Genomic DNA, 24,297 nt, shown 5'->3' with positions numbered 1-24,297 from the left:
TATTAATGGCCAAAATAGACCAATGGAACAATAAATCATCACCAAGCGATAACAGCCTTAGGAGCACCAAAAGGTAACTCCTGTCTACCAAATAAAATAAAGAAAATTTCAATCATGGAAGATAAATACAAAGTGATGTCAAAGACATTCCTCAACTCTGAGGAATAATTTACTCAAGCATGAAATTCAAGACAAGTACAAACATATACCTTGAATTAAAGATTCTGAAACATGGAATTCAGATAAGGATAATTTTAAATTTTTCCACTACAAACAATTTAACACATGTCCAAAAATAAGATCAATCAAAGCAAACTTTGCAGTTAAAGATGAATTGTATAAGGTGAGACTTCTACACAAAAGCCAAAATTATTACAATCTGCATGCAACCGAATGATTAATCATAAGATCATCAATTGAATTGAGTGATCAATATATCTTACATTCCATGAAGCCTATGCCCCAGTATAGAGATTGCCCGCCCCCTCCCCCCTCTATCAATGGCCCAATTCTTTCTTTATCAGTAACCAATGCCTGTGAGATTCTAAAGCATATATGGATCAGTATCATGAGGTGTCTTTCCAGTGGTTGAAGTTGATTTTTCTTTGGCAATTCAGAATCAGGTTTGTGCCTAAGACACGATCACAAACACACAAAACATTCACAACACGAGCACTTGCACAATGGAATACGTACAGCAGTGAATCGATATAGTACACGACAATTATTCAACCCAAAACTTGTTATATTACAACTTTAATACAACAAACATAGAGCTCTCATACCAGGGATCACGGCCCTTACAATTAGCCCTAATACAAGAACAACTAGGACTTGAGATCAACAACTTATGGTCATCAAACTTCCCTTGAACAAAGTACACTTGACTTCCCCAAGAGGAAGGTAGTTTATAACATAGCGAATAATTTGCATAGGGAAAATGGTTCTCTTGAAGAGGAACCCTCTAAGGTCCATGGTATGTTTAGTTTTCATTTTCAAAATATGTTTTCCCCGTATGCTCTAACAAATCAAGTGTTGGCTATTACAAATTCTTGGTGTAGGGTTCTCCCCCTCAAGGTTTCTAGTGGTGAGCAGGATAAGTTGGATAGAGATTTTTCAAGGGAGAAGCTCTATGTTGCACTAGCCTGCATGCTAATGGTATGTCCTCGGGTATGGATAGCCTTCCTCCTGATTTTTACAAGAACACGTGGAACACCATTAGTGATGATTTTGGTTGTACGGATACTGAAGCATTCACCTCAAAACAACCAGAGTTTCTCAATTAGGGCCTAATAAGCAAATTCCCAAGAACATAGCTAGATATTGAATTAAGGGATGGCAACCTATTACTTTGTTCTATGTTGCATATAAAATTATGGCCAACACATTAGCCCTAAGGATCCAGTCATTGCACAAAAAGTGCTTTGCCAAGAGCATACTAGTTTAATTTAAGGGAGATTCATTCTTGACACCATGATTTCAACATGGAAGACCTTGGAGTGGGCTTAAAGGACTACTCAACAATCTCTTTTCCCAAAAGGACTACTCAACAATCTTTTTTCCCAAAAATTGGCTTTAACAAAGCATAACATCAGGTTCACTAGCCTTTCATTTCAAATATGCTAACTTGTTTGTTTTTTAGGATGTGGTGTGTCTCTATGTTAAACACTCTCTTCACCAACACATCAAGATTTGTATCAATCAATAAACCCTTGTCATTAAGGATTTTCGTGCATCAACCCATCCATCACCAGTGCCCTCTTATTCCTTATTTGTATCCTACTGACAACAGATGCTCCAAGCTACTTATTAGAGAGTGTTCATATTGCGAGGCATGTATGAGGCATTCTACTCCCAAATTGTTCATAACCATTTTGCAAATGATTCTCTCCTTTCTATGAGTGTTGGGTGGGGTTCAATTAATAGCGCCCATGTATGCTTGCATACATTTTGCTTGCTTTAGGCATTGTGATCAATGATCACAAGACAAATTTTTGATTGGTTGTGATGGATTCACTGCTAGCTTTGATTTTTGCAACGTGAACATATATTCAACCTAAGGTCATTTTGTGGTATTTGGGCATTCCTTTTGACACGGGGTTGTTACTAGTATCTATGCGGAATCAATGTCATTAGAGGTTAAAGAGTAAACTTCACATTTGGTATGATAAGTACTTCCCATTTGCTAGGAAGCTAACTATTGTTAGTTGTGTTCTTTAGCTTTTACATGTCTTTTATGTCTCTTGCTAGTTCCCTAGTTGTTAAAATTCCATGACAAGTGCAGTAGAATACAATTTTCTACTAGGTAATTCCTCTTAAACATTTTCAACCAGTATTTTATGCCACTACTATCATTGAATAATTACACTTTAGAAAATCTCAACAGTAGATGCAACGGAAACAATAAAGATCACAAAAAGACAGCCATGCACAAAAGAGACAATGTTTTTACCCTAGGAAACCCAACCTTGGGAGAAAACACGGCAACTTTTCTTAGGAGAAATTATTCTTCTGCAAGGTTTACAAATCAGCAATTTGTCTAGTGCCAATATCCAAGTCAAAATACTAGTCAAATCTGGTCAAAATAGTAGCAAGTCAACATTGCTCAAACCATCCAAAATAACCAAAAGTAAACACTGGTCAAACAGTCAACTTTGTGATTAGTTGGGCCTGGTCAACTTCGGCCCTGCAGTCAATAGTCTGCATGTGCAGCTTGCGGCTACTCAAATTGTAGTCAAATATGCACGTGCAACCTCCAAAATTAGTCAAACACTCAGTCAACTTTAGTCAATGCGACCTGCACAAATTCATCTTCCTTCTTCACACGTGCAGTTGTCCAAGAGAGATAAAATGATGAAGAGAAGAAAGAATAGACTCCAAAATTAGACATCTCCTTTTTGCTCAAACTTGCCCTTGCTTGGTGATCAAATGAGATGTCACATCATCTATTTATACTAGTCAAAAGGGGTGTGACAACCCAAGGGACACATTCCTTCACTAGCTTACTAACTTGACTTTTTCAAAATAATAATTTGCATAATGCAACTTGGGTCGACTTGAAGACCCTTAGCCATGCAGGAATACCTCTAGGTGCTACACAAAAATCAACACTCCCTCTTAGCAAGGAAGGTATTCTCCTTAGCTGAAATATCTCCTCCACTAGAAAATCTCATGAACTTGCTATATTGATGTCGTATCTTCTCACATGCATGTCTATAGGTATACATCACTCCATTCTAGAGCAAGCAATGTGAGTATCCTGGGCCATTTACCCCTAGCCAAATCAGCATGGCTCCATAGGTAAGCGTATTAGTCTCCCCTGGTCAAATCAACATGACCCAACCAAATCAACTTGGCTTCTTAGGAGAAGGTTTGCCCCTAGGCCATTCACCCCTACCCAAATCAACATGCCCAACCAAATCAGCATGGCTTCTTAGGTGAATGTATCATTCTTCCCTAGTCAAATCAGCATGATTCTATGGATGCCAAATCAGCATGACTCCAATGGAAGAATGTCTGCCCTATGTTGCAGTTGCCCTGGGCCATTCACCCCTAGCCAAATCAACATGGCTCCATGGGTGAATGTATTACTCTCCCCTAGTCAAATGACCTTGTGGGAGAATGTCTTCCCTATCCTGTAAGCATCAATACTTTGGGACATTCAACCTTAACCAATCAACGTGGTCTAATGGGTAAATGTATCATTCTCCCCAAGTCAAATCGGCACGACCCCATGGGAGAATGTCTACCCTATTGTGCAAGTTGCAAAAACATCAACACTCCCTCTCAATGAAGGAGACATTTTGCATCATGCCAAGCTTGTCTTTGAAGTACACGGACTTTGCTCTAGATAGATACTTGGTGAGAATGTTTGCAATCTGTTTGTCTGTGGATATGTACTAGAGCTTTACTACTCCCTTTTGCACCATGTCTCGAAGAAAATGATATTCAATCTCAATGTGCTTCAACCTATCATGAAAAAAATTGGATTCTCTAAAAGCTTGACATAGTTTTGATTATCAGAATATATCAAGGTCGTATCTAATACCTAATCAAATAGCCCTGCAAGTAGCTTCCAAAACCACACTGCTTCTTGACTTGTGGCACTAGTTGCAATATACTTTGCTTCTACTATACTAAGTGTAACAGAAGTATGCTTCCTGCTAAACCAGGATATCATAGCTAATCCCAAACTGAAGCAGCTCCAAGAGGTGCTCTTTCTATCTTCTGCACTCCCGGCCCAATCTGAACCTGTATATCACTATAGCGCCACTTCACCACATGAGACATATCGCAAAGCATATCCAACTATGCCACGCAGATACCTCAACACATCCTTCATTGCAACCCAATGTACCAGCCTCGACTCAACCATAAATTGGCCAGCTTCCTTCATCGAATCCATCACTAGAGCTGCTTTCTGGTCAGCCTGACTGGGTGCTCCCTCTGACACTGAAGCAGATCTTCCTGTGGCAATCTTGGTTGCTCCCTTTGTAACGGAAGCAAATCCTCCCACCACTGTTGCTCCCTCTGTTACTAAAGCATACCTTGTTGTCTGGCATGGTCCCTGTTGTCGCAAAATCTAGCAGGCCTTGCACAGGGAAACCCTACAATGCATAAACTAGACCAAGATACAACAATGGGATAGTGGCCTACTGTCGCCACAACCAAAACCCCCTGCTCTTTACAAACTTTCACCGATGGGAGGACTCCTAGTAGGAAAAGAGATCGCTTATGTTAGATATTCTAAGCTTAATATGTAAGATGACCTCACTAGGAGCTCTTCCAGAAAGGCACAATTTAGGTTCAAGGTTCCACAAGGAGACAATTTGCTTTCTATGATGAGACCTAGGAAAGAAGGCACAAAACCTAGGGTTTGAAAATTTTGATGAGTGTTGGAGTTTTGAAAGGTCAAGGCTAAGAGAAAAGGTTTCCAACAATGTGTACTAACAATGCCAAGGCTCATGAAACCTTCAAGAAAGCCCTTAAGTTGAAGCAAGGCAAAACTAGAGTTTCCTTCTTAGGCCGACAAATATGGCAAGAGAGTTTATGGAAAAAAATGAAGTGGATGCCCACCAAAAGGATAGATTTTGTGGAAAATACTATGCCCTTGATGTTTAGGCTCTCCAACCACCAAAACTCTACTTGCCTAGGGATTTGCACCAAGCCCTAGTTTCCTAGCTTGGCCTTGAAAGGGCCAAATTACGAGAGAGGAAATATGGATAAAAAATAGAGTATGATCACCAACCAAATGGACCAATCCCTTGTCCCTTGGGAGAATGGAGCCTAGGATGAAATATATTAGCCAAAAATGTTTCCAAGGAGGCCAAAATTTGATGCTCTAGCAACAAAATTTCAAGGATTTACCTAGCCAATGGAAAATTGGATTTTCATGGGAGAGCTTCTAGGAGTTCACCACGAGGACAATTCATTACGTGTTATGTATGAGTAATACATACAATATTCATCTAGATAGCAATTCAATTAATTTTTAAAAAAATTAAGGCACAATTTAGCATAACCTAAAATCAATTATTCCATACATTAGGCTTCAAAAAATAAATATTCAACAATTAAGTGCACTTACAAGATAACATGCAAGATTTCCATCCATTGGACCAAAGAATAGCTCCAAAGAATATCCAAGATCAGCTCCGAATATCAAAATGCATCCAAGATATCCAATAAACCCATAAGAGAACAAGTTCGAATTCCTTTACCGAGGCAAAAAATCCAAAGGTGTGATGATGATAAGTTCAAATGAAAAGTCCTTAATTTCTGAGGCATCTAAGTGTCTAACTAGCCTACAAACCCCTCTAAACATAAAATAATGGGCAAGTATAGGTCTAGGTCACAAGTTGACCTAGTTGCCTTTGTGAAATAAAGTAAAAATCCACATGTATGAGCTGAAATGTTGACGTCATGCTAGTGGGTTCCTCCTTAGGGCTTGCATTAAGGACCTTGAGTGCCTTGACTTGTGTAGCAGCCCTCTAAATTCACCATCTAGGGGTTGGCCCCTAGATCTTTGTCATAATCATCCTATGGACCCCAAATTTCGATTTGGGGCACAAAATGGGTCTCATGGGTCTCCCGGTGGTATGAATGCCTAACTTCTCTCCAATATTGACAGCTCTAAAGATGGTGCTAGCCTTCCCATGTCTCATGGTATGAGACAAACCTCATCTGAGCCCTGGATCAACTATCTGACCTTGTAATACTACTAAGTCGGCTAGGGGCATGTTGTTCCAAGTGCATTATCCCATCAATGACATAGGGAAAGTGCAAGAACATTGAAGGTGATGAAGGTGCCTATGGATATAAATGATGCTCTACAAATGTCGAAGTCACATGGCTCTCAACGCATTACCTGTGAGTGTCAATATGCTCCTCTGGTGGACTTATGCCCCAATGAAGTTTCCCAGCACCCAATGAAACCACCTGTCAATCACACACAATATCTAGTCTTGCAACTTCACCATTAGGTACATATAAGCATTTTTGCATCTAAGTGAACCAAGTTTGAAAGTAATGGGCAAATTAACATTTCTTATAAGGCTTCCCTTCCAAATTTGGGGCTCTAATCTCATAATGGTGTTAGTAGGATTAGCTAGTGGATAACCTTATTAGGTGCTTCCAACCCATAAGGGGAATGACATGTCCTTGATCCACACTTCAATCGATAAGTGCCATGTGAATAATGATGGAATGGAGAGGAAAAGACTTCATGGTCAGGTGCCAAAGTGAAAGGGACCAGCAAGAAGGAACCTCCACATCTTAGGTGTATAAATGTGAGGATGGAGCAATCGTGGATGCATGAGTTACCACGGCTTTTGTTTTTCCACCCCTCTTATGCTACATTTTCTTGATTTTTCATTGTATTATTGCTCATAGCTCGAAGGGTTAGAGCTTGCTTTGTATGATGTATAGTAGTTATCACCCTCGTAAATATGGGGCAATTCATCGCCCATCAGGGGTTGGGAAATGCAAGGGTTCCTTGTCTTTTAAGAGATAGGGAAACATTGGCCCAAGAACCGGGTGATGGCCATATGAGTGAGGTAGAACTCGTGCTTAGCTTTTGACCATGTACTATTTTTTTAATGTCCCGGCCATCTTTTGCATTTTAATTTCTTTTCTTTTTTTTGGACATTATATGCTCTTTTTGTTCTTTCAGCTGCATCAGCCTTCCAAGGTACATTTCCAAGCCCTACTCAAGTATGAGGGTGTGTGGGTGCCAAATCTCAGTGAAACAGTGGTCTATTGAGCTCAAAGAATGGAGGTGGAATAGGGGCCCCTAATGTAAGATGGAAAGTGGTAAGTATGGAAGAGGGGGAGATGGGGCTACGTTATCTCAATCATGGCTTCCCAAGTAGAGCCACTCTTATACCCGTTGGGCCATTAGGGGAGGTCCCACTGGACTAGGGTTGAAAATTAACCCCCCCTTTTAAGGTGAGCGAGCAAGATCATGCTCAAGACCCTTCTTTCTTCCATGTTACCCCATAATCCACATCAAAATGCGCAAATACAAACAAGAATAAGCACTCGATTGCAAAATGAATAAAGTACCTTATGATCAAAAGCCCACCTTCCAACATGTGCTCTTGGCAAATGGTTGAGGAAACATATAACTGATGCAGGTGGCACAGCCATAAATGGCACATCATCATCAACTACTAGTGGCTCTTAAGGGTTGTTGGCTACCGGCTAGAAGGGATGAATGGGAAAAAAGTTTCTCCAAGGGGTTACCCACTTATGGTGGGTGACAATTCCCTCATAGAAGGCATATTGCTCCTATATACTTCCCGTCTTTGAGTGTCTATTATGACAATGTCAACCAGTGACATCCTCTTAGAAGGTGGCTCCTTCCACTCCACCTAATTGTTTATTCCCTCTGAACCGTAAGCTCTTCCAATCATCAGGCACGAACCTGGACGTCCTATCAATCTATACAATCCTCCTTTTCGAACATTGATCACTCTTGCTGAGTATATGCTTGAGCCTTTGTAACAAACAAGGTTCGTATACTTAGAGTAATCCTCTGATACCAATGTAACGAACAAAGTTCATATACACTCTGAAACCAATGTAACAAACAAAGTTCGTATACGCAGCAAACTACTTCAGAAGATCTAAAATATATAAATATCCATGATAGGGCAGTAATATATTATATAAGAATATTTGAATACAAGTGAGATATGAGATTACAACTGAGGGTCTTGAATATATACCTAGGCAAGTACCCTTTCATGATTAGTCATGTCCTTAGAGAAATGCCTCTTCTATACCAACCACTAATTAATTAACCATTATTATAATTATCATTATTATTTATATTTATATCATTTATATATATTTTATTCATAACATTGTGAAGCGAACAAAGTTTGACCTTCACGTTAAATACTCCAGAAGACTTGGAATATGTAGATCTCCATTGGGATACAAAATTATATATTAAAGGTACGAATAAGAATGATGATACAATTGAGAGTGAGGGACTTGCTTATATACCAAGCAGGTGTCCCTTAATGAATAGTCGTGTCTCCTTAGACATGCCCCTTTGTTTAACTAATTATTAGTTATTTACATATTATTATGTTTATTATTTATTATCTATATTTATTACTTTTTACATAATTATATTCATAACATTGCCTTCCTCTTCAAAAGCTTTGTTCTCAAAGCTTGTTGACGAAATGACTTGATCTCTTTTTCTGCTACGAATGTCTTCTCGTCTCGAGACAGTCATCTTTGTTGATACAAGTTGATATGATCCTTGGAGTGATATATAAAATTTTAGCACAGAGGAAGGATCTGATCATCCTAAATTAATATTTTGTGAAATCTTTTGATTGCTGGAAGCTTGTGATGAATTGTTATTACTAGACTGAGTTGTGTGTACTTCAATATTCTTCATAAAATAAGTTTGTTGTTTATGTTCTTGGTGATATGGATTTGTAGATTGATTGAGATGTGTGTTCTTGTGATTCGGATGTAGATAAAGAGTTCTATTGGTTTCCCTTATCATGTGTGTGGCTAGATTCTGATTTACTTCAAGGTCTGATGTCATCAAGTTGGTTACAAAATCTTCATTTGAAATTTCCTTCATCTCAACATCTAAGTGTGTTTTTTCTTTAACTGACGTGTCTTTTTCTTGAGTTGTGATATTCACTAAATCGGTATTCATTCCATTTTCTTCAACTTGGATTGAAATACCTGGAGACTTCGATACTACTTCTTGAAGTTGTCCTAACTTGTCGTTTAGTGACTTCTTGTCACGTTTAAGCTTCTTTATTTGTGTAAGGAGGTTTTGGTTATGATTCCTTAGATGTAAAACCTCTTTGTTTTCTAGATTGTTGATTTTATTCTTAGTAGCCACATCATCTTTTAAACTTTTGATTTGTTCTAATAATGTTTGATTAAGGTTCTTTAAACGTAGATTTTCTTCTTCTTGTTCCAAGAAGTGCTTCTTGAGTTCTTTCTTTATGACCCTAACTTTCTTAACTTGTTCGAGTAATTTTCCATTGTGTTCTCTGAGGCATGAATTTTCTCTGTCTTTACTGGAGATGACTTCTTCAAGCTCTTACTGCTTCTTTGGTATAATTTTTTTATTACCTTGAAACATTAACTCTGAAATATCCTTTAAGTCTTTTGATGAAGGCTTTATCGATTCTAACTTCATTGTCACATCCTGGAAGGTGGTCATATTCCTCTTGTAAGGAAACATCAAGAATTTGTTTTATGTGTTTAGAATGAACGTACCTAATTCCTTGAACCAAGGTCGACCGAGAATTATGTCAACTTCTTTGTCAAGCACAGTTATGACAGGAAATTGAGATATGTACTCATAATGATCAATTGTCACTTGTAAATCATTAATTCCATATTGTTTTTTGCCAAAAATATATGTTCTTTCCCCTATGTTTGACTCTAGAATTAATAGTTGATTTTCCAGATTAACATTGATGTAATTTTCCTGGCAACTTGTGTTGATAGTGATATTAATCTCCTTCCCTTGGGTATTCCCTTTTAATGTAATTAATCTACAATCTGCAATTCGAATACTTTTATAGGAAAATCGACCTTCCTTCATTTCTGGATTATACTCCATTTGCTTATCTTTTAACATTTCTTTTTTCTTTTTTCCTTTCTTTAAATATTTTTAATATCTCCTAAATAACTTTTATTCCTTTTCTTTAAACACTTTTGTTTTTTATTTTATTTTTTTATTATATATAAAAAACAAAAGTGTTTAAAGAAAAGGAATAAAAGTTATTTAGGAGATATTAAAAATATTTAAAGAAAGGAAAAAAGAAAAAAGAAATGTTAAAAGATAAGCAAATGGAGTCTAATCCAGAAATGAAGGAAGGTCGATTTTCCTATATATGATACAAAGGTTGATTTTATATATATATATATAATTTTTAACTTTACCTCTTATTTTTTTGTGAAATAGAACTTTTGGGGATTATTTAGTAATTCCTGCAGAATCATTGGTTGGTGAAGTGAAAAAAACAGTGCAGATTAGTTATTCAATTTGGTTTGCGTGAATGGAATTGAGTGGCATCAGGTATGAACAACGACAGACTTAAATGTTGGTAGCGTTTTGGAATGAAGAGTGATTTTCCTGCAATTTAATTAATGACATATGACATTCATTAATTCAATTGTAATTGTAAAATGTACCAACACGTCAATTGGAATTTAATTATGAACAATGGAACGGTGACGTCGAGCAGTTTGAACGATGACGGAGCAGGCACAGATGGAAGGTAATGGCAATGGCGGCTCGGCAGCAGGGACGTAGAGCGTGGATGCAGTGGGTGCATAGGAGGTCGTTTGTGCAGTAATGGTGGGCAAGGCGTGGGTGGACTACGACAGGTGGAGGTATCAAGGATGTGGTTAGACGCAGAGGGGGGACCGTCATTGATCAATGGCGAAGCTATGGTGGTTGATCAAGGGCAGTTTGATGTCGAACAGCAAGGAGAAGTTTCAGATAGTAAGTGTAGCCGAGTATGAAGTGAGGCAACAATTAGGGGGGTAGACGACTCACGAAAAGAAGGGCGACCAAAGGTAGGCTGACAGCGGCGGGTTGGCAGTTTGTCATACAGTCAAACTACGGCAGAAGGTTGCTATAGATCGATGGTGCTGGCTGGAGAATCGTTGGATAATGGTGCTGGATGCTCGTTGCACGCTTGTGGTGGTGGATCTTCGATGAGCGTTGGCCGCTGTGTAGATCTCGACACTATTTGGACATGTAATGTTTGTTTGTTTTTGGTTTCATATGATTTATATAATTTTTTATTTTTTTTATTTGTATTTTCTTATATAAATTTTTTTTTTTTTTTGTATTTTCTTATATAAAATTTTTTATTTTTTTTCTTTTTTTCTTTTTTTTAATATTAATATTACATTTTTTCTTTAAACGGCCAAGGGCCTAATAGGGAAAATGGAGAACCTCCAAAATCTTGTAGCGAAACGCTTCAACGGCAACAATGTTGACGAATTTGACAGTCAACGACCTAGATCGAAGAACACGGCTCTGTGCAACGACTAAGCGGCCAGAGGATCAAACAGCGCTGATACCAAATGAAGAGAACAAAGTTCGACCTTCATGTTAAATACTCCAGAAAACTTGGAATATGTAGATCTCCAATGGGATACAAGATTACATATTAAATGTACAAATAAGAATGATGATACAATTGAGAGTGAGGGTCTTTCTTATATACCAAGCAAGTGTCCCTTAATGAATGGTCATGTCTCCTTAGACATGCCCCTTTGTTTAACTAATTATTACTTATTTACATATTATTATGTTTATTATTTATTATCCATATTTATTACTTTTTACATAATTATATTCATAACACATTGCCTTCCTCTTCAAAAAGTTTTTTCCTCAAAGCTTATTGCTCACTAAGAAGTATCATTTGCTATATGTCTCTGAAATTTATTTTCACTTTTTGGAATTCTTCGATCTGTCATCTTCGTTGACATAATATGATAAGATCCTTGGAGCAATAAATAAAATTGTCGAACTAAAAAGGGATCTGACCATCCTAAATTGATCTCCTATGGAATCTTACGATTACTGGATATTTTGCATGAATTTTTATCACAAGACTAAATTTCACTCGCATCAGTGGTCTTTGGGACATAAGTTCGTTGTTTTTGTTTTGAGTGATACTGATATGCAGACTGATTGAGTTGTCTGCTCTTGTGATTCGGATGTTGATAAGGAGTTCTTGTGGTTTGATCTTGCCTTAATTTGTTGGTGGTGATTTCTTGGTTTATTGGAGGTATCCGATTTATTTCAGGTACAGAGGTTGCTTGACGAGATCTTTACTTGAAATTTATGTTGTTTGGACTACAACTTTCGAGTACGTCCTCACCTCAATTGGTTTATCTTCTTCTTGAGTTGTGATATTGACTGAATCGGTATTTGTTCCTTTTCTGACGACTTCGATACATCTTTCATGATGAGTTCTTCTAATTTATTTTTCAATGATTGCTTATCATTTTTAAGTTTCTTAATTTGAGTGAGTAATTTCTCCCTATCGTCCTTAAGATGAGTAATTTCTTCGTTTTTGTCAACGATAATTTGGTCAACTTCCCTTTGCTTATTTCGCATTGCTTTTTTACTTTCTTGAAGAATTACTTTTGAGATATCTTGTATGTCTTATGGCGTCACTAAATCCGGCTTCAAAGCAATGTCTTATAGCGTGATTGTTTCCTTTTTGTGGGAAAATGTCAAAAACTTCTTTTTCATATTTAGGACAAAGGACCCTAGTGATTCCATCTAGGGCGAACCCAAAATTATATCACTATTGTCACAAAATAAGGTTTTAGAGATGAATTGCAAGGCAAAAATATAGTCTCCAATGCATAGTTGTAGATTGTTTATGTTATATTGTTTATTATTCATTGAATCCATCATTTCAATTATGTTCGATTCAGGAATCACTAATTGGTTAGCACATTCAGTACTAACATAATTTTTATCCTGAGTAGGATCAATAGAGATTATAACATCCTTTCCTGCAAGTGATCCTTTGATTTTAAATAGTGCATTAACACACATTCTAAAAGTTTTAGGAAATCTTCCATCACTAATCTCCATTTTTTCTTCCTTCATCATTTTCAAATTAGACTTCATTTTGTTCATCGAATATTAAATACTTTTGCCCCCTTTTTTTTAACTCTACCTTTCACTTCTTTTTTATTCAACCTTTATATTTTTAACCTTAAATATTCTCTCATATATATAGATATATATATTTTAAATCAACATTTATATCATATGACAAAATCAAATAATATTTTAACTTTAAAAAGGCAAAAAGGTTCTAATACTCTTATAAGAACCTAATTAAATTTAAGTGACTGTACCAAACAACACGATTCTTGGAAACGACTCCTTCTCAATCACCTTGTTAGCCTCACAATTTCCACGATTTTGTCAACCAGTAATGGCCAATCTTGTGTCAACAGTTGTTGGAACCACTTTTTGACAAAAGTTATACAAACGGGTGTTGTTTTTCTCTAGAATTCGATTGTACGGAATTCAACGTACGTTGGTATAAGGTAGGACAAATAACTGGGACGCAGTGGCAGACGACAAGGTTGTGCAGGGGCTGCGAGAGGGACTGTGAGAGGGCAGGCGAGTGGTGACGATGGAACAGCACATGATACTGATGACAGAATTGGAGTTGTGGCCACTGTGTAAAGTGGTTGCACGAGCAGTGGAATGACGTGGAGTGGTAGTTAATGAAATGCACAGTCAATGGAAATGTGGGGTCGAAAGATGAATGTTGAATGGCCGAGATAAGTTGTGGGGACAGTTTGTCGCTGCAATGATAGGATGGTAGACTTAGTCGATGACAATGGTGGGATTATGGACTTGGTCGTCAGGCAACGCAACAAGGGTTGTTGCACTACGGGAGTGGATGCAGGTTCGCTGTCAAGCAATGCTAGTGGCGGATTCCGACAACTGTGTTGATTTTGATTTTGATTTATTTTTTACTTTGAGTTCTTTTTTTACTTTTTTCCTTCTCTACCTTATATATAGATACATACATACATAGAGATATATATATACATATATGTTTTTCTTTCTAATTTTTTTTATTACTTGGATTTTTTTGTATTTCCTATATATATATATATATATATATATATATATATATATATATATATATATATATATATATATATATAGTCTTTTCCTTTTTTAATGCTTTCTTTTTCTCTCTTCTATTTTTTATTTTTTTTTACAACCTTTTTTTCACTTTATTTTTTCTTAATATATATTGACTTTTTTTTATTTATTTCTTTCTTTTACGGCGAAAGGCCTAAAATGGCAAAAATCGGCAGAATGGAGAAACTCCAACCATGTAGCAAAACGCTTGATCACACAGCAACAAAGTTGACAGAAGTTGATGGCCAAAGGCTAGGATCAGCCAACATGGCTTTGATACCAATGTAACGAACAAAGTTCATTTACGTTCTGATACCAATGTAGCGAACAAAGTCTGTATACGCATCAAACTACTTCAGAAGATCTTAAATATATAAATATCCATGATAGGGCAGCAATATATTATATCAAAATATTTGAATCTAAGTTGCATGAAACGGGGAAATGGGTACAAGTTTACAAAACGGGCACGGGTACGAAACGCGACCCCACCAAATTTTGGAAACGAGGAAACACGAATATATATATATATATATATTTGAATTTAGGACATTTAAGAAATGTTATGTGCAATCATAAAGCATACATGATACATTATAATTTGTTAAATTTAAAGTTTAAACATTATGATTTAACTTACATCACATTTACTCATGAATGATCACATAATGAAAATAACAATATCGGAATATCCAAAATCAACCTTTATTATATATCCAAATCTCCAAATCAGCCTTTATTATATATATGAGGCTACAAGTACAATAAAGACTATAAAGTTGCATGAACTATAGAGACAAAAGACTAATCCTCATCAAAAATAGAAGCAGAAGCATGCTCAACAGTGGATGGTGGTGCTGAAGAAGATGATGGGCCAATTCCACTTCCAGGCTGGACCTCAATATTCAGGGTAGCAAGAGAGAGATCCAAAGCAGGACTATCTGCATCGACATCCCATTCTTTAGAAGGGCCACTATTGTATTTTGGACCCCTACGAGATGCAAGGCGAAGGTTGGAGTGCACATAAACAAGATCTTTTGCATTCTGTGAGCCCAACCTATTGCGCTTCACAGAATGAATAAAACCATAAGTGCTCCAATTCCTTTCTGTTGATGAAGAGCTTGCCACTTGTGAAAGAATACGAATGGCAAGGTTTTGCAAATGTACACCATTTGCTCCATGACAAATCCACCACCTAATTGGATTCATGGTGCTTCTCTCCTCCAAAGCTGATATATCTGCATAAGCATATATTCCTGCAGCAAAACTGGCAAATTCTTCCTTTACCTCCCTGTGTAGATGAGCATGAAACATTCTCATAAGGGCCTTTTTCACCCCATTAGCCGCCTCTCTATCCTTATGGGATGCCTTCCTCTTCCCATTGCTTTGAGCAATAAGCTCCTCCTCATAAAATATGGGTTCAAGGCATGTGTTAAAGTGTGCAATGGAGTGTTGAAATTTTTCCACCTATCAACAATGATTTTCTTGACTAAGCCAACAAAACGATCATCAACAAACAAAAGTTGTGGAGACTCTTGCGAAATGATTTCCATAGTTTTCCCAACCATGGATTCCATGCCATCATATACCTCTCCTAAGAAAGGTTTGTCAGTGTCAGCACTCCGAAGAAGCTCAAATGCAGGGATTGTGAACTTTGGCAAGAAATCTATCTTGCTCCACCAATCTTCATCACGGCACAATCTACGCACCATATATCCCCGCTTTGAATCTAGTTATCTCCATTCAATCCAAAGTTGACTCACTACCATAGAAACTAATGCATGCTTAACCTCAACAAGGCGGCGCAACATCAGGAAGTTTGAGGCATATCTTGTCTTAGCAACTTTTAACAACTCCAATTTGGACTACTCTTGAAATATTGCCTGAGATTGGTGGTGGTTGGTGATGAATTTGACAATCTCCCTTGCTTCCCCTGTGATTTCCTTTATCCATGAAAATTTGTTGTCAATCTCCTCTAAGATTAGATTCAGATTATGGACAATGCATGGTGTCCAAAAGATGTGGTCATAAGTCCCCTCAATAATTAAACCTGCAGCTTAGCAAACTGGTGCATTATCCATGATAACTTGCACCACCTTGTTAGGCCCTATTTGTTGAATAGATTTTATAATAACATCAGCAATGAACTGTGCATCTTTTACCTCTCCTGAGCAGTGTTCAGCCTTGATAAACATTGCTCCTTTAGGGGAAGTGTCGATGATATTTATCAATGGTCTGCGCCTTGTATCTGTCCATCCATCTGAGACTATGGTAACCCCAAAGCTACTCCAGGAAGAACGAATTGGCGATAAAATATCCTCCACAAGCTCCTTCTCAATTTTAGAAGCTAAGTTCTGACTTTCTCATAGTTGGGCCCCTTGTACTTGAGGAGCTTTGATAATTTCCCTTATCATATCTTGCTAGTAAGGAGATTGAACAACATTGAATGGGATACCACATGCATAAATGCACCTCACTCTGGAATCAGTTTCTTCTCTCGCTTGCACATTCACTAATTTAGCAATTCTGCTATCCTGAACTGAAGGGGATGCCCCTCTGGTATTTTTGGGTGCTGGTTGTTCATGTTGTTGAGTGGAACCGGCTCTCCTCTTTCTTGCTTGAACTACAATCCTTGGCTCAATGTTAGATGGAGCTTGAGGAGTAGCTTGACTAAGCTCATCATGCCTTCTCTTAATAACATCTGCCTCATCTTGCTCTCTTTGATATGCCCTCCTTGCCAATGGGTCTGTTGTTTTTGTGCAACCCACAACCCCCTGTCCTCCTCCATGCAAAAGATGTGCCTTCACTCTTGGTTAGGAGCCCTTGTACGTATTATTGCAAATATTACATCACCATTCCCATGAGCCACCACCTCCACATTTTTGAAGCTTCTGAACATGCCTCCAAATAGGATGATATTCAGCCCTTGGGTTGGCCATGGGGCTTGAACTTGCAGCTGCACTTCGGTTAGAAGCCATTGCTGCAAAAATAAATAAATAAAACAAATCTGTAAATAAAAAGCGTTTTTCATATTTTTGCTAGCATAAACCCTCGAAAAAATGAAGAAATAGTAGGAAAAAAAACTAAGAAAATGAATTTTTCTCACTCAAATTAATTTTCTGTAGCTGAAGCTACCCCAACATGCCAGAAAATACAAGAGAAATATGGTTGTAGCTAAGCCAAAAACCAAGATGTCGTAGTAGGAAACTCTGCACTCCAAATTTGCGGTTGAAATCTCTTTCTCTTGCTGCTGAAATCACCTTTGCTCACTGTTGAAAACGCCCTAGCTGAAACCACTGCTCTCTTCCTCTCTTCTCCTTTGCTAAAATCGCCAGTCTCCAAGAGAAACGATTTGCTCAATTGTGTGATAAGAGAATGAGGCGAGGGTCACTTTTATAACTTGAGAGAGGCATCTAGAAGCAACTAGAAGTCACTTTAGTCGCCTAATAAAAAAATTAGAAGACAAAATAATTAAAAAAAACAAGGAAAAGGCAAGTTGCATGAGGAAACTCCGCCATACGGCCCGGAAACTCGTTTATGGTCGTACTAGCCACGTTTTTGCCTCGAGAAACGGGCCATTATGGCCGCAAACAAGTTTTCGGGCCATATGGCACGAGTTTCCTCGTTTCTGGCCGAAAACGAACCCTAACCCCACGTTTCCTGCAAGTTAGATTTGAATACAAGTGAGATATGAGATTACAATTGAGGGTCCTCAATATATACCTAGGAAAGTACCCCTTCATGATTGGTCATGTCCTTAGAGACATGCCTCTTCTATACTAATCACTAATTAATTAACCATTTTATAATTATCATTATTATTTATATTTATATTATTTATATATATTTTATTCATAATAGCCTTTATGCCATACAAGATCCTAACCATCTGACAACTGAAGCAAAAAATCTCCTCGTAGTCCACTCCCTCTTTCTGCAAGAACCATCTTGCCACAAACCTCACTTTGTACTTCTTGATGTTGTCAGCTGCTGCATGAATCATCATCATGGCAGCCTCTGCAATGGACCTGTTCTTGATTTTGGCAAACCTCATTCAAGATGCCATGAAAAAAAGGAAAAATCATAACCAAGCAATCATTTTTTGGTATCTAAAGCATACAAAAAATAAGGAAAAGGCGTTGACCAAAAAATCAAACGGAGACGAAAAAAGGATATGATTGGAAGTACTTATCTCTTGATCACGGAAGAAATTGTTGAGGGTTATATGGAATTGTCAACGCCTTCTTGATCCTTGCCTCCTTGCAGAAAATTATTGAAGTCCATGGAAGTATACTCTCCTCCATTATCTGACCTCAAAACCTTGATTTTCTTCGCAGTGAAGTTTTCTACTTGAGCTCTGAAGTCTTGGATCCAGTTAAAGACGTCATCCCTGGCCTTAATGGGAAAAAAATCATTAATGAATATCAAAAGAAGTATTATTTTTGAATTCCATCTACAATTTCATCAAGTTTAGATTCCTTTGTCTTCTTTTGAGGTTGATGTTCATCATCATCATCAACAACAGTTATTGATGCATGATTTTTTTCCTTCCTTTTCTTTTGAGGACACTGGGAGGCACAGTGACCAAAATCATGACAATTGAAGCACCTAATCTTTGACATATCCTTCTTCTGATTTGGAACTGGAGTTGCTCTTCTCCTTGTATTCTTCTTCTCAAACTTTCCAAAAAATTCCTTCCCTTTCCTTTCTTTGCATGCGCTGGTCTCTACAAGTTGTTCTTGGACATCATTATGGCATCCTCTTGGACATAGTCAGTCCATAGCTTTATCTAACTTGGGCAGATTTTCTCGTGCACATATTCCCTGAACAAATGGCTCCCATGAGGAAGGGAATCCATTAAGAGTCATTGTAACAAGTTTTGTATCATCATTGGTATCTCCAATGGATCTAAGTTCATCTCTCAACTAGGAGACTCTCATAAGTTATGAGATAACAAAATCTGATCTAGTTATCATGACACTACGAAGTTGATGGCTCAAGGTTAATTTCTTGCGTGTGTTGTCAGTATGGAACAATCCCACAAGCATCATACACTTCTTTGGAAGTCTTCAACTCAACAGCATGTGGAATCAAGTGGTCCTTTATAGAATCTATCTAAGATTAACTTAGCCTTGGCTTCATTCTTCTTATGCTTGAATTTCTCCTTAACTCCATCTAGATCTAGAATGACTTCCTTCACATGATTCTAAAGATCATTTTCTTCCGAGAGGAGGAGTATATTGGTCTTCCAAGATCTGAAATTTGTAGCACCATCCAACTTGTCTTCTACTCTGAGACTTAAAACCATTCTGGCAAGTGGTTAAAAATCCAATCAAGTTGTTGATTATTGTCTCTTAGGCTTACCTCAAAGGTTACTCTTCAACAAAGCTCTGAAACCATGTTGAAATTCTATGACAAGTGCTGTAGAATACAATTTTCTGCCAGGTAATTACTTCCTATGATTTTCAACAAGTATTTTATGGCACTGCTACCATTGAATAATTACGATTCAGAAAAATCTCAACAGTAAATGCAACGAAAACTATAAAGATCACAGAAAGATAGCCATGCACAAAAGAGACAATATTTTTACCCTAGGAAACCCAACCTTGGGAGAATACCCAACAACTTTTCTTAGGAGAAATTATTCCTCAACAAGGTTCACAAATCAGCACTTTGTCGAGAAGTTTGTGCCAATATCCAAGTCAAAATTCCAGACACACTTGGTCAAAATAGCAGCAAGTCAACGTTGGTCAAACTAGCCAAAATAACCAAAAGTCAACACTAGTCAAACAGTCAACTCTGCGATCAACTCAACTTGGTCAACTTCAGCCCTATAGTCAACAATCCGCACATGCAGCTTCCAAATTTAGTCAAACACTTGGTCAACTCGGTCTGCAACTCAGTCAACTTTAGTCAATGAAGCTTGCTCCAATTCGTCTTCCTTCTTCACATGTGTGGTTGTCCAAGAGAGATAAAATGATGAAGAGAAGAAAGAATAAACTACAAAATTGGACTTCTTTTTGCTCAGACTTGCTCTTCCTTGGTGAGCAAATGAAAAGTCACATTCTTTATTTATATTTGTCAAAAGGGGTGTGACAACCCAAGGGACACGTCCCTATAATGGCTAGCCGACTTGACTTTTCCTATGCCGACTAGATTTTTTCATAACTTGCATAATGCATATAGGGTTGACTTCAAGACCCTTAGCCATGCAAGAATACCCTCGATGCTACACAAAAATCAACACTAGCAAGGCCCAATTTCAACAGCTTGAGGAGATTTTGCAATCATACTTGTGATCCAAATGTGGTGGAGAGACACATGGTCATATATGCCCAAGGACAATGGAGCAATTCGATTGATTGATGTTTCCATTCAGGGAAAAATTCTTGTGACCAAGCAGGTGGTGAGATATCTAGAGGGTTTAGCCCCTTGCCAAGTCTTGCTTCAAACATTAGATGATATTTGTTCCGGATACATGTTTTGTGTCCACGGAATATTATCTCCTCGCCCCTTTTTTTTAGGTTTCAATTGAGTTCATCTTCAGGAGCATATGACTGAGTTGGAAAGTTGTTGCAAGTCTGGTTCATAGGCATTGGGAGGACAGCAAACCAGGGTGGGATTTAGCTTCTTGTCCCATTTGGCGTTGGATAATTCAAGGTCCAAGTGTTGTGGAGATGCCTCACTTTCAAGCAAGTTGAGCAGGAAAGCCATTTTCTTTTGGGGAGATATGTGGGATTTTATCACACAATTTAGAAGGGAAGACATTCTCTTGTTTGTGAATATGGATTGATTGCCCCTAGCTATGTTCAATTAGGAAGTTGAGAAGGCTTCTTCAAAATTAACATTGGCATGCCAAGGTCATTTTGGAGCAAATGTGGGTCGAGTATTGGTCAACCACTTTACTAGTACGACTCTCATCATTTGTATTAAGTGCTTCATGGGAGACGTTTTGTATACCCAGGAGGATATATTGGTGGACAAACTCCAGTGTTATTGTAGAAATTTTAAAGCGTCCTGTAGCCGCACCCAATTTAGTTTGGTTTGCTCATCATGTTTAATGCCAAAACCTCATGTTCATTGCACATTTAAACATGAATATTAAATTTAACAAAAAAAAAAACAAAACTATTAGGCTACCACTAGTCTCTTACACTTTTACTTTCAGTTGATAAGAAATTAAGCAAGCACACAATTTTGAACACTGATATTTTTGGTCAATCATAGCCCCTGGAAAAACCCTTGTGGGGAAATCCAGTTTGAAGAGAGGATTTTATTTGCTTTTAATCTAAAAGAATTTATAGCATTAAATATATATCAAGGGTACTTATCTCTCCCTTGAAAATTTGTGCTAGCTTCCATCATTTTTGTGTTGCAGTTCTAGAAACTCGTGCCACATTTTCCAGAACTCTGCCTTGGAAATCAGACCTTTGTTCACACTCTCCAACCTTAGCAATTGTGCCACAGTCAGCTCTTCTTAGCTCTGAAAATTGTGCCACCGTCAGTAATATTTCTCCTCAAAAATTGTGTTGACAACCCTGCAATACTGCCTCGATTTTTGCATCCCCCGAGAAGAATTCTCCTGGAAATGCATGCCAAATAGCCCAAAAAATCTGCCTGAAATTACATGCCAACAGACCTGCATTAAATGCCTCATACTACATTCTGACAATCCTGCATTTAATGGGCTGAAAATGCCTCAATTTTTGTGCTGAGACTGCCTGCAATTCTGGGTTTGCGTGTCACTGTCTCAACCTGTCCTCGAAATCCGTGCCTCATTTTTAGCCTTCAAACTCGTCCTGCTAATAGTCTCTCCTTACTACTGTAGGTTCTCTCCTTTAGCAAAATGCTATTTTGGCCTTCACTCCTCTTCTTCTCCTCTTCCTCTTCTCCAAAACTTGCACATGAAGAATGAATGAGCTCTTTTCCTTTTCCACCTTTTAGCCTTCTTAATGATGAGAAGCCCTATCCCTGACATCAACGGCTGAGGTTAGATCTCAGCTCTCCTTGATCAAGGCTGGAGATCTAATCTCCCATTGACACCCTTTTATGTCTCCCCCTTCATTAATGAGCCTCCCTAATCACTTTAATTTATTTTTGTACCTTGTATCTTTTTCTCATAAAGTCACTTTAAAAACATAATGTCACTTTAATAACATAAAGTACCATCTACTTTTTGCACCTCATAAAGTGACTAAAAAGTCACATGACTTTAATGAATAGATAAAGTCACACTAAAATGGTGGGTTCACTTTATGTTCCTAGGCTTAGGAAAATATAACACTAGCAAACACCTCCTTGATTTGCTTTTTAACACTCGCTCTTATCGAGGAAAGTGTATCTCACCACTCCCATCTTGTCCCTGAAATAGACATGTTTTCCCCTTGGCAAGGACTTGGTGAGAATGTCTACAGCTTGTTCATCAGTGGGTATGTACTCAAGCTTCATTGCCCCTCTCTGAACACAATCCCAGATGAAGTGGTATTTGATCTCAATATGCTTTAATAGGTCATGAAATACTAGATTCTTCGTAGTTTTAATACAACTCTGATTATCACAGTATATCATTGTTGGTCTTAGCCTCTAACCAAATAAGCCACACAACATCTTGTGAAGCCAAATAGCCTCACAACTCGCTTGACTAGCTGCAATGCACTCAGTCTCTGCGGAACTCAGTGCCACTGATCTCTATTTCCTACTAAACCATGACACCACTGCCAAACCCAACATGAAATAGCATCCTAATGTACTTTTCCTGTCACTAGCACTGCCTACCCAATCTGAGCCTATACAACTTGTCAACTTGACTCCATCCCCCTGGATATAGTCTAGTCCATAGTCCATTGTGCCCTGCAGGTACTGTAACACATGTTTTGTAGCCACCACTGCACCCTCTTGGGCTCCATCATAAACTGACTCAAGGTGTTGACTGCGAAACAAATATTTGGTCTAGTGTTGACCAAATACATCAACAAACTAATCAACTAACAATATAAAGTGGGGTCTACCAACTCGGAATCTAAAGCATGCGGCTTCTTCCAATTGGTAATCATCAGAGCAGCCATATGCCTGCAATCCTCCATACAAAATCTCCTCGATATGTCCCCTGCATACCTACCTTGGCCCTCGAAGATATGCCCATCCACTTGCCAAACCTCCAAGCCAAGATAATAATGCATCAATCCTATATGAGTCATCTCAAACTCTGAAGCAAGATCTCTCTTGCAGTGTTGTATGAGTCTCTCCTCTCCTGTGATAAATAACTCATCCACATACAAGACCAGCATGTGTGGATCCTCACCAACAATAATAAAATATAGGTTGAGATCTACATCACTCTTTTGAAAACCCATCCGCTGCAAGTAAGCAACAATCCTCTCGTACCATGCTCTCGATCCCTAGTTCAAACCATAAAGGGCTTTCTTAAGCCTACACACATGAGACTCTCGCCCATGCACCTCAAAGCCTTGTGGTTGCTCAATGTAAGCCTCCTCCTGTATGACTCCATTGAGTAAGGCAGTGTTCACATCCATCTGGTGAATCCTCCAACCCAACTCTGTCGCTATGAAGATCACCTCTCTAATCAAGGTATATCAAGCCAATGGTGCAAAGGTCTCCTCATAGTCAACTCCCTCTACCTGTGAGAACCCCCATGACACAAATCGAGCTTTGAACTTCTCTACACTGCCATCTACATCATGTTTGATCTTGTAAAGCCACCTGGAATTAACCAATAACTTCCCCTCGGGTCTCAACACTATCTCCCACACATTATTCTTCATGATGGAAGCAAACTCCTCCACCATGGCATCCCTCTAGATCTACTAACTCACAACCTCCTCATAGCTAGATGGCTCGGCCTCCACGACACTCTTCTCTTACATTTCTAGGCTAGGCTACCACTATTCTTTTACACTTTTACTTTCAGCTGATAAAAAATTTAGCAAGCACACACAATTTTGAACACAGATATTTTTGGTCAAACACAGACCCTGGAAAAACCCATCGGCTAAGTAACCTGACACGGGGATTCGGGATTCATAGGATACGGGGATTCGAGTGTCAGATTCGGACACGTTGACCCACCGGAACAG

At 38.2% G+C, this 24,297-nt stretch overlaps 1 protein-coding gene across 2 annotated transcripts in view; it reads right to left on the bottom strand.

Moving 5' to 3' along the window:
* SWC2 (DNA binding protein SWC2) overlaps positions 1-24,297 on the bottom strand; it is a 271,223-nt gene that overhangs the window by 202,513 nt on the left and 44,413 nt on the right. The gene's annotated exons all lie outside the window — the stretch shown is intronic.

This window comes from Pinus tabuliformis, chromosome 5_1 (genome assembly GCF_031772625.1).
Source record: "Pinus tabuliformis cultivar Carrire ecotype Pingquan chromosome 5_1, CPIR1, whole genome shotgun sequence".
NCBI lineage: Eukaryota > Viridiplantae > Streptophyta > Pinopsida > Pinales > Pinaceae > Pinus > Pinus tabuliformis.
This window is presented reverse-complemented; position numbering and strand designations above follow the sequence as displayed.